The sequence below is a fragment of the Haemaphysalis longicornis genome, unplaced genomic scaffold (assembly GCF_048455015.1).
Source record: "Haemaphysalis longicornis isolate Haplotype H1 unplaced genomic scaffold, Haemaphysalis longicornis Haplotype H1 scaffold_1, whole genome shotgun sequence".
Lineage (NCBI taxonomy): Eukaryota > Metazoa > Arthropoda > Arachnida > Ixodida > Ixodidae > Haemaphysalis > Haemaphysalis longicornis.
In genome coordinates this window covers 142,715,608-142,727,552 of record NW_027526203.1, presented here as the reverse complement: position 1 = coordinate 142,727,552, position 11,945 = coordinate 142,715,608, and the positions used below count along the sequence as shown (strand labels likewise).

Below are 11,945 nucleotides of genomic sequence, written 5' to 3'. Positions count from 1 at the left end.
GAGTATCAATCGTTAATCTTTCCCATTACTCTCCCTAGACCAATTGATGCTTTCAAGACTAAATGTTCATCCCTGCAAATGCTCCCCTCTGGATTAACCGTGCATACTAAAAGACGATATGCTGGCTCGTGCAAATACTCCATGAGTGACTGTCGTTCCATTAGACCGACAATTCAGAAGACAGGAGTAAACACAAGAGACCAGAAGCAGTATTTCTTGGCCACTTGTTCACGACAAAGTACTCACGACAAAGAAAATGTTACTTTCAAGCTTTTTATTGCAACACTGTGTGAGCAACATACACAACAAAAGTAAACCGTACTCTACTCTTGACGTTGGAGTCTCTATTTCGAAGGCCTGTACGGCACACCTTATTGAGGCGATGCGCCCAGTATTGGGCTATTCCGGGTATACATGGCTGCTGTCCTTGGCGCAAGCGTGCTCCACTTGTCTTGAGGTACTTGTCCGTTGAGAGGAGACAGCCATCCTCCGTGACGCTGTCGGCAATGGGCGTATGTCGTCACGCTCCTGCAGGAAATAAATAGGGCAACAAAACAAGTGTTATTCATGGTAGGACGCAAAATTGAGAAAAACGCAGTTTCCAGCAGCCCTAACAAGCATCTGTAAAAAGTACCTCAAAAAGCAAAAAGAAGCAAAATCAACGCTTTATGTAGTGCAGCCAAATGTGGCCTGTGAATTGCACTGAGCATAAGACTACGGATTAATTAAGACCATGGCCACGGTAGTTAACAAGCGAAACTCAAGACATTGTTGTTTTTCCGACTCCAGCAGAAAAGACGCCACTCAAACCAGCAATAGAACCTGGGGACTCAAGCTCCCTCACTCAACGCATTGAACCACTGTATAAGGGCAACAGAAAATAGAAAGATTGCTCATTTCTCGCATGCAGGTTCGCTATAATTCTCAGAGGCTTACGTAGCACGAAACAAGGGCCTCTTCCCTCTCTTTCACAAGACATGTAGGGAAAGAGACGCTTCCTGTCAGCACCAGCTCTAATCAAAATGGTTTGACTGCAATCAAAAGTAAAAAGAAAACAAGAAGGAATATTTATTTATTGGAAGAAAACCTGCTTTCCTGCGCTGATGGTGCGGGTTTGTATAGAACAAGGTCATTATTGATTTCTGGCTGTGATGTCGGTGTCGAAGAATGCGTTGTTATTTCGAAAATGTATTAAGAGCCAAATTTTCTCAATGTTTATTAAATTTAACAATGTTTAAGAAATAGCCTCGGGCGAAACAAACAAAACCGCGTCCTCTCAGCTTTCTGCATGGGGAGTGGCTATGGCTGCACATTTTTATTTCCTCTTTGCGGACAGTTCCAGTGAGTTCGTACGTGCACACAAAAAAAGGCTTTCAAAGAAAAGGGGCAAAAATGTTTGAGGCTGACCACGCTGCGAGCGCTTGGCTACCAGTGAGGGAGCAACGAAAATGAAAAAAAGTGAAGGAAGCTTTCGGCCACGTTAGATGAGTCACGCGAGCGTGCGCCTGCTACTGTGAAATTCATGTGAAAGGCACGGGTGACGGGTGGGTGCGGGAAGAACTGCAGGACGAGAATGTTTCGTGAACGAGTTCCCCGAAAGCCAAACAATTTTGGGGGGGGCGCGTTACTGCCAGTTAGGTTCGCCGTGGCGGCCACAAGGAGGGCCGGTACTGGAAAAGGGGCCATTAGATGACACTATATTCTCAAAAAAAAAAAAAATCTTGCCGTGAGATACATAAAGATTCTACGATTTTGTTAGAGGATTTTTATTACGGCGGTCAGACCGCGCCTTCGAGGACGACTTCATTTTGCCGTTCTGCTGTGGTCCGGCAGATTACAAGTTCGGCTTCTGCAAATTATGAAAAAAAATGCCTTACTCAGCCAATTTACATCAGATTTTAACCGTTTTTGTCAAGTTTTATTCTGGGCGTAGTTGCGGTTACGAGGGTGCAACTATTTTTGCCCTACTCAGCCTCAGAGTGTACGCGTCCGTTGCTGTTCCGGCGTTCTGCCAGACTTCTTGTAATTTTCCTGCTTAAAATATCACGTTTTCATTTAAAATTTAATATGTCTGCGAGTAATTCTTGTGTCCTAACAGCACCATGTTGTTATTTTAGTGTTCATATGCTTTCCTAAAAAGTTAGAGCCCTTCAAGATTCTCGGCCACGTGTTAACCACGCTTTGACATTTCTGGCTATAAATGTATTAAAACTGCAATTTCAACAGAAAAGAAGTTAGCGGTTAGCTTCCTTTTTGTACGCTGCTCCTGCTGGGACGGTTATTTATGCGGTTGGGCCACTTGTTTAAAGAGAAATTGCATTTTTACTATTTTAGGGTTAAGCAAAAAATTGGGTAAATATTGACCGAAACAAATAAAAATTAGGTCGCCGTCGGCAGTAACGCACAGCGAATCGACTGGCGTTGGTTTTAAAAAATAGCTGGCCCTCTGACGCTACGATGCAAGCTCACGAACTTCAAAAAAAGGGCGAATGGGGAAAAGCGGTCGCCGCCGCAGCTCACCTTTCGCACGTCCGTCCCCGCTGGCCGCCGAACAAGTAGAAACAAGCCGGAGGGTCCCCGCCAGGGGGAGCAACAGCAACGTTGCGGGAGCAAAGGGCGCTGTTAGTCTTTCCGTTGGTCCCATTCGCGTCGAGGGACCAACGTTTGGTCCCTTCATTTTGCACACGGCCCTAATCTTGGCGCGTTTGGTCTTTTGGGGACTAAATGTTCCTCGCGAGGCGTAATTGCTGCAGTTAGTCTTATTTTCTCCCATTTTGGCTAAGAGTGTAAGGGCACAGACAGCTGCTAGCAACCGAAAATAGCGAAAATACAACACCAAAACAAATTCCGAGGCTGTCGGCTTGGGCACGTGAAGGCACTACGATTCCCGGTAATCATATGTAAGGTAAAACAGCTTTTGCAACCTTGCCGAACAGTCGAAAGTATTGTATCACATCACTTTACGTTGAAATGGCATGGAATTATGCCGATATGCGCTATGGGCTGCAAAAATAGTTTGATGATTTCCAAATAACCCACTAGTAGGCGCGTGCTGGTTTTATACTAGGCTTCTAACCAGTATGGAGGTTTATTGAGCAAAACGAGTCACGCCTACGGTAAAGATACATATATTCAGATATGCGTTATAGGAAAACTGCACTTAAGGGGAGAGGAGGAAAAAACTTTATTTAACCGTAAATCGAGCTGATAGGGTCCTGGACAAGAAAGTAAAATTAATTCTCTTTAATTCATAGAACCCCATAATGAGCAGACCAGGATTTGTTCTTTACGCCTGGAAGGGTTGGAAAACAATAAAGAGCTGCTTGGAAATATTCATCGGTTTCTATTCTTGTAATGTATGCATGTATGCTATTTATTGCGTTTGTTAGCGAGTATATCAAGCCTTCAACGACGTAATCATGTCATAATTGTTCGGGTAACGTTGAGAGTCGGTTCGTTATGATAACGAGGATAACGATAGAAATTCGGTGCACAAAAGCCGCCTTCGAGTACTCTGGATAACGTCGTCTGGGGCGCGACCGCGGTGGCGTACGTAGCACAAACCTTCTGATTGCATTTGCATGTGAATAAACAACGCACGCTGCGGATATGCACCTTCTTGCATGCAGCCATAACGAAAGCCGATTTGTAGAGAAGGGAATGTATGCCATACAGCCTGAAGAAAATACCCACACGATCTCTGTGACCTCCCAAACATCCCCAAGCCTATCAATAAGCCCTAGTAGCACAGAATGTTGCCCGAACATTTCCACAACGTTTCCCCTTAACGTTGCCAAAACGTGGCTAATGTCCGCTTTTTTTAACGTTAGTGCAATGTTTCCCAGAAACATTGCGTCAACATGATATTAGCATTGCTCCAACATGGGGGCAACGTTTTAAGGGTGTTGTTTTAATGTTTGGATAACGTTGCTTCTGACGTTCGTCAACGTTGCTACACTCTTGGAGCAACCTTCCAGCCACGTGCGGGACACATTTGAACAACGTTATGAGACGTTTTCTGATGACATTGCAGCAACTTTTCAGCTACATTTTCGCAACGTGCATACCACATTTAAGCATATCCCTGTACCATTTGGACGTTGTGATAACATTGCTACAATCTTGCAGCAACTTTAGAACCACACTTTTAACATGAAGTTAGCATACAAAGAACGTTGCTGCAACGTTCAAGCAATGTTTTTATGAAGTTGCAATAACATTCCTACAATTTTGCGGTAACTTTCCAGCTATATTTTTCCAACGTGCGGGTAACATTGAGAAAACATCGCTATCATGTTCAAGCGATGCTTCCTACAACGTTACTGCGACTTTAAAGATACGTTTTTTCCCCACGAGGGCCGCATCCGCGCACTGTTGATATGACGTTCAAGCAATGTTTCTCTTACGAAGCGATGATATTGCAGCAATGTACAGGTAACTTACAGTTACATGTATCTAATATACATGCAACAATAACTAGATGAAATATTATAAGTTAACTTTTTCCTAGACAGACGATTGTTGACTGCATGATAAGCGAGCACTTCAAACCTCGTCCTTATAAACTCCTGAAAGGTATAAACTGGCATTTTAGACTGCATGTTCATACATTTGATCCCTACACTGACCAACACACGCAATTAAGGCAGTCGGGCAAAATAACAAACTAAGAAATGGCGGAATTTTAAAGCAAGGAACATGCCAGCTAGCGTAAATAACAACACTGACACTCTTTAAGATGAAAGAACATGTGCGTTTTATTTTACCATTAACAATCGATCAGAATACGTATTGTGTTAAAGCAATTGAATTTCGCAAGTACGCTGTTTCAGCCGTTGTCTTCGTTTTTCTCCTCCTGGGCTTGCTTGTTCTTCTGCCTTGACAAGTCAGTTTGATGACATACTTGACGGCCATGAACCCAGTAACATGGGGTTGTTACTGCCACGCTTCTGCAAAATGAAAAAAAGCTGTAGTTTAGGAGAAGTTGCAAAGTTGTTACAGCATAGACAATGTCTCACCTCTCAGAACACCAGGACTTTTGGCATACAATATGGCCTCATCAATTTTCTTGTACTGGCACTTCAAATGAGGTTTGACTGCCATTCCTGGAAAACAAACAAAATGGCATTGCTCTAACACACAGGGTGCTCAGAAGCTCACCTGCAGTTTGGATGACGCTTGCTGCCAGATGAGCTTATTCGTGTGTCAATGTTGTGGTGCTGGTAAATCATAAGGTATTTCTGAAACAAAACAGTGTATAGAAGTGGTTCAGAAAACTGAAGTGAAGCAAATTTTAGCTAATAGAGAAAACCTTACCTTTAGGAAGGAATATTATAGCAAAACCGGCCTCTTCACTTTTCACTTTGTCTTGCTTGTTTAACTTTTTCTAATGCCCGAACCAACTTTATGACGCACATCGCTTGAGTTGGTTTCTCAAGCATCCCTGGAAAACAGAAAAGGATAAAATACTGAATTATATAAAATACCTTACAGCTTTCTTTCCAGGCCATTGAGTAATTAAGTGAAAAGTCTTCGATCAGACAGCTTGCCAGAGAATTTTCAATTAACAAGAGAAGCCGACCAACTGATGACGACGTGGTACGTCGGCAATCATTGAAAGAGGACGATAATTACCTCAATGGCCATAAACATAAAAACGCAACGAACAAAATTAGTAAACAGGCAAATGTAAAGAAGGGAAACATTACATGTACAACTAGATGAAATTACAACCGTGTATTTTCTTGGTTGCCTAATTTTACCTTTTGCTCTCGAAAAATGTGCTAAAAACTGGCTTGAGCTGTTTTATTTTCTTATTTTTAGTTATTTTTGATCATTTTATTTATTTATTTTTATTTGTCATTTATTTTCGTTATAGTTATAAGCATCCGACGTAGACCAGCCTTTCACATGGAAAATATGTGAATACTACAAAGACGTCAGGCGTTGTTTTACATCGTAAGATGGTTCGCATAAGCAGCTGATAACATATGGCTTAAAGGCGCAACCACATGCAACGTTTTGGCCGCGTCTTGCAACCGTCTGCGGCGCCTGGCGCCGACGCGGAACGGGCGTTGGAGAGGGCGAGCAACCACATGAGACGCGCGAAGAGCGCTTCTCCGATCCAAGTTGCCAGACTTACTTTGGTAAAGGCAGCATCGTTCTGTTTAAGTCATTCTTAATAAACTGAAGAATAATCAAAACTTCAACTAACAAAACACGTTAAATTGATGTTCTATTAAATAAAGTGCTAAAGAGCCGCCAAATAAAGAGCCGCCATGTTGCGTGCGGAGGGGGACCGGAAATTGAGGACAGCAACATCCGGCGCAGACGCCGAAAACGGACCGAAAATCTGGGATGCGCAGACACCGGCGCTCCGAGCGCGCTGCTGTGTATTTGGTGGCGCGCGCTGAACGCGCGTCGCCGCGGACGGTCTCCAAACGCGACCAAAACGTCGCATGTGGTTGCGCCTTAACTGCAACGCTGAATTGTGTTCCGTTACAGCATGCCGTCGAAACTCGCGTAAAATTAAACATAACAAAGTTATATTTATTAGTTGTATTTTTCGCGTTCGTGAGCAGCTGCGGCGAGAAGTAAATTAAAAGCCAATCGTACATATCAAGGTTCTTGCAGAACATATATACACTCGATTTCAGCATCATAACAAAAAATCTACTACTGAGCGCCCACCTGATTTCTCATTATACTCTTTCCATAAAATTTAAGTGAATACGTGTTCCCCTTTTACAACCGTACGCATTCACAAAAGCAAGGATATGCTTAGAAGTTAGAAACGGGAGGGCAATCTTGTTCCCGCTCTTTTACGAAGTAAACTGCATTCGAAAGAACGAGGCGAGCTCAGAAAATCGAGCGCTTACCTTCACTGGTCGGTTGCTATGAACTTTCCGGCCCGCAAATATTCGCCGTAACATGCGGCCACACAACAATATTTCGTATGACATGGTTCCTTCTCCATTCCGTTTGATTGTCACTATGGCTGCTCCTTTCTGAAAAAAGCGCGCGCATTTCGTCTACTCTTCCCAACCCACCGCCGGCTGCCAGTCGCAAAGGAGCATGAGGGGAGGACCCCTCTGCGAGGGGCGCGCACGTGTGCGCGTGTGAGAGGAGGGTAAGACGCTGGCCAAGGACGAAAGCCTTTTCTTTCGGTCTTTTTTTTTTTTTTTTTTTTCGGCCATCCCCATCTTCGCGCTCGGCTGCTGAAACTTCCTTCGCGACACACAGAAGGGACGGGACGGGACGGAGCGTCGACGAAAACAAAAAATAAGGCATGCAGGAAGAAAGGAATGCGCGAGACAGCGTGCCTGATTCCCAGCTGAAGTCTCGGAAAAAGGCGGGGTTCCGAGAACGCCTGGCGCCCTGCTGTATTTCGTTTCGCGACAAGCAGAACGCGACAAGTGTTCGATGCATTGGAACCTCTTACGAATAAAAATTACACCAGGAAAAATCTAAAGATAGTGTGTGCAATGCTATTGGAAGGGAACAAGAGCAAAAATTTTCAGGTTACTTGGAAGGTTCGTTTGTATAATGAGAAAAGATCCTTGAAATAGGCCAATGAGCTTTCGTACAGGCAGTATCTCCTGGAAAATGGGTGTCACACCAGGGTTAGGTCTTTGTTTTGTTTTATTGTTTCATATATGTTACAATATCATGGTGCTCTGACTTTGGCGCTCGAGGTAGGTGAAATGTCTATGGGGAAGTTGAAATATAAAACAGCCCACTTCATGTTGTCTATTTCAAACAAAGGTGCAAGGTGTGGACTAGTTGGAACGTTCGCTGATCAGAGGGGCTATAACAGTGACTAAATGTCACAAGAAGGGGGCAATTTAAAGTACATGAACTTTGGGCTTTAATCTATTTCATAAATCAACCGTAATTACTGCGGCAATGTATATATGAAGGGAAAACAAACGATTGTAATTAGCTGGCGACATGTATACGGCTCGCACACCCATATGATGCACAGAAATTTATATAGCTTGCATATAAAATTTCTCCAGTAAATTAATTTTTTCGAGCAATTATGAGGATCCAGCAACAAGGCAATGTTTGAGCCTTCTATCTAGATTATTTTTGTTTAAGGATATACAGGCGGCAACATAAAACAACCCGGCCATGCATGCTTTAAAGGGGCCATAAATAGGCTTCCGAAGGTCGCCATTGTAATCGCGCAATCGCTAGAATACCCATTCACGGCAACGTTTACCAAATATTACACCTATTACACCTAACGAATAAAAACATGAAGCAAAAATTTGGTGTCAGTACTTCTTTAAGAGAGAAAGTTAACAGTGCGAGTCGCTTGTGAAAACTTAGCAAAATGGAACTGGAAATTTTCCTTGTCGATGCACGATTACCTTTTTATAATGCAACCGTTTACTCCCAAAGGAAGGCGCGCAATGTTTTAACAATAGGAAAGGAAAGTTGGGAAGTCATTTCTGGATGCTGTTTTCAGGGAGTTATGAAAGAAATGTGCGCGAACTTCTTAAAGATACGGCCAACACCTCGAATGAAAAACACGGCGTATACCCGATCACTTTGTCTTTCCATATGGTGCACGTTTCCCAAAAGAACACATCTCCATTGTAAAGAGGCCGCGTTAAATTTCGGTATGATGTCATGGTGAAGTGAGCGGCTATGGAACGTAAAGGAAGCCAAGTCGGAGTAGATACCATTTGACGATGGCATAAAAAGCTATTTTCTTGTTGAAATTCCAGTTTGTTTATTTATTCAGCAAATAATGATTGCAAAATAACACACGGCAATGAAACCCAAGTTCTCATTCGTGCCTCACGACGTCGAAATGCTGCGCCGTCCGTTTCACGCGCGCGTTGGGTTAATTAGCAGGCGCTGTGCATTTGGTCAGTTTCCTGGATATATGCGGCATGCACATGGACAAAAACGTACCCGAGTGGCATTTGTAAAAGACTCACGAAAACAGCCCGATAGTTGGCCATACGTGACAACGCACAGTTGAGGGTGAAAGCTGCGCGGCACCCTAAATGATGTGTTTAATGATGTGTTAAAATCGCCCTAAAATATCTGATTTGACTGATTATGAGGTTTCATGCGCCGACGCTACACAGGCGATGAGGCGCACCGTAGTAGAGGGCTCAGGATTAATTTTGACTACCTGGGGATCTAATTAACGTGCACCGAAATCCCGAACACACGGGCATTTCCGCTTCTCGCCTCCACACACACACACACACACACACACACACACACACACACACACACACACACACACACACACACACACACACACACACACACACACACACACACACACACACACACACACACACACGCACACGCACACGCACGCACGCACGCACGCACGCACGCACGCACGCACGCACGCACGCACACGCACACGCACACGCACACACACACACAAAAAGCGGCTGCCGCGGCCTGCAATCGAGCCCGCGTCCTCGGGCTCAATCCTTGGACTCAGCGCTAGCACAACAGCCACTGTGGTGGGTTTCTAGAATAACTAAATCACACTATAAGATGAGACAATCGGTATACCAATTGCATGAGCGACACGACCTGCAGGGGCTGGTGCGAACCGTTGAGCGCACGGATGTTCCAATAAGAGCGCATTCGCAAAATGGAAAAGTTGGTTTCGTACATCAGTGAAATTCTGCTTAAAACACGTGATTATTTGGGTGTCATTTACACGGATCTAAGTTGCTTTACAATGCAGGTATTGATTTTTTCAGAGCGTGACTGTCGTGCCTAGTTTATTGGCTTTTTACTAGGTGTGGCACAGCGACGCTTCATTGCACATGTTCACAAATTTCGCGGGGACTGGACTTCACGGAAACGCGTCCATAGCCAACAAAAGCGCCCGCTTAGAGTTATTGTAAGTCCAATCTGTCCTCAAGAAACTCATGTGTCAGATGCACGCCGCCAAGAAATTTTTGCGTGTATACGTCGTATGCGTATATACCTTTAGGAAAAGTGAATGAAAAAAAAAAACGGGTATAGAAATAAGGTGCTTCGTTGTTGAGTCATATCTCCAAATTATTGTGGGCACCTCACCGTAAAAAAGTACAAATTTGTTCATCAACTCCATAAGAAAAGTGCGACTAGCACGACGAGTACAGAAAAGTCATGATTGCTTTTGAAAGTGACTGTTTTTGAGCGATATTACTAAGGCTGAAGTTCAAATGGGACATATAAATGCAGCAGGGATAAGCAACAAGTAGGGGGCGAGGGGGAACACAAACTTATTGCATGTTTACTGATGAAAACAAATAACGCGCTGCAAAGATTGGCTTAAACTGAGCTTGCTATTCCGTAAAACTAAGAGGAAACATGTAGAATACAGATACAGTAATCCCTCGTTATAGCGAAGTCAGCAAGACGGCGAAAAATTTCGTTATAAGCGGTATATTGATATAAGCAACCACTCGAGAAAAGCTAAACCAGTTTAGCTTATTATACGCCACAGCTGCGAGGAATCAAACCATAATGTATTCACTGAAGCAAATTTATTCAGAGTAAGCTGTGGTGGCTGTTTCATGTTCTTGCCGGGCGAGAGCAACCCCTGCTACAATTTGACCATTTCAATGCAGGAGGCTATGGTCGCCGCCCACAAAAATTGGCAGCGGCAGTGCCCTTTTTATAGGGGGGCGTGCGGGCGTCACGAAACGCTATACGAGAGTTTTGCGCTGAAAAGCGCCGCAGATGCCGTAGCTCGAGACGGAGGTTGTTTGTTGAGCTCAAAAAATAAATAAATAGTAATAATAAAAAGATTAACCGCTCATTGGGCGTACAAAGCACAATCATGAAAACTGATCGGTTTCGCATTAGGGGCATTGCATGATCACTGGGAATTGTTTTCCCGAGTTGTGCAGCCGTGAAGTTTGCAACACAAGAGTTCTTCGGCGCCTCGTTGTCGGCGACACTGCCAATTCTACGGTTCGATTGCCAGTGTTCGCGCACCGTCGTGTCCACGCCCTTGACCAATGTGTTGCGACGAAGTTCAATGACCCTACCACGCATTTGGACCGTTTGCCCAAAATGGGGATCACCCGAATCGAGCATGACCGGGTCGAGAAAACCGCCGGCGAAGTACCAGCTTGTGTTGACCTGCCATGTTGACAGCCTGACTCGCCACTGGGTCACCGCGGCACGGCGACGCCTCCGCTCGCCACTTAATTCGCTCTGAGCGGGTCAAGCTCTTCTGGCGCTTCGAGTAATGCGGCCTAAAATGCATCCGTTTGGGTTGGGACCAGAATAAATTTCGAATGAAGCGATATTTCGAATAAAGCGATTTCGTTATAACGAGTGACTACTGTATGTTTATCGGACGTAGTTTTTTGATGATTATAATAATTACACCTGCGTGACTAATAATAGAAGTTCGATTTCTTACACGTGGAGGAAATCGCCGCGGGCCCATGTGCAACACAAAGAAATGCCACTGCCAACACGATCATTGCGGGGGAATTTGCGGATGACGCGAGCTCACGCACGACACTGATAACTTAGTGAGGCTAGAAAGTATTGGCTATGATCGGGAATCTGCCTGCCTGCCCTGTTAAAATTCTGTTCTCCAACGTAAACGAAGCCTGTTAGTGTATTTTTTTAGCTTTACAAAATGATACAGCAATAAATGAGTGTTTTTGTAAGTTTTTCCTGAACAAAAAAATATTTCGTTCGCGCTCAACCTTCAATCGAAGGTGCCATATTTGTGGTATATTTTCATTAACACCAAGAACGGCGATGAGATTTACCCGCTTACTAAAAAAATGAAATAAAAACGAATTTCATTCATGGAACAACCGGCGGCCATCTTGAAAAAAATGACCGTCTTAGAACGGTGCAGCACCTGGCTTGTAACGCACGATGCGCGGAATGGCGGTATTATTTTATTCGAGGCTGCATCCACTCTAAGATAACATTGTGTGATC

The 11,945-nt window shown here is 44.1% G+C and overlaps 2 long non-coding RNA genes across 3 annotated transcripts; both read right to left on the bottom strand.

Annotated features, from left to right (window-relative positions):
* Positions 1 to 259: 259 nt before the first annotated feature.
* LOC144166271 (uncharacterized) lies at positions 260 to 2,783 on the bottom strand. The gene is made up of 2 exons (XR_013321619.1): positions 2,521 to 2,783; positions 260 to 528 (listed from the first exon to the last, which is right to left on the bottom strand). It is a non-coding gene; the product is annotated as an uncharacterized LOC144166271 (long non-coding RNA).
* Positions 2,784 to 4,762: 1,979 nt separating this feature from the next.
* On the bottom strand, positions 4,763 to 5,370 carry LOC144166259 (uncharacterized). Of its 2 annotated transcripts, XR_013321615.1 has the most exons (4): positions 5,317 to 5,368; positions 5,161 to 5,240; positions 5,019 to 5,105; positions 4,763 to 4,949 (listed from the first exon to the last, which is right to left on the bottom strand). It is a non-coding gene; the product is annotated as an uncharacterized LOC144166259 (long non-coding RNA). The 2 variants fall into 2 exon arrangements; XR_013321614.1 differs by having other exon boundaries at positions 5,019 to 5,240; positions 5,317 to 5,370.
* Between the last annotated feature and the right edge of the window lie 6,575 nt (positions 5,371 to 11,945).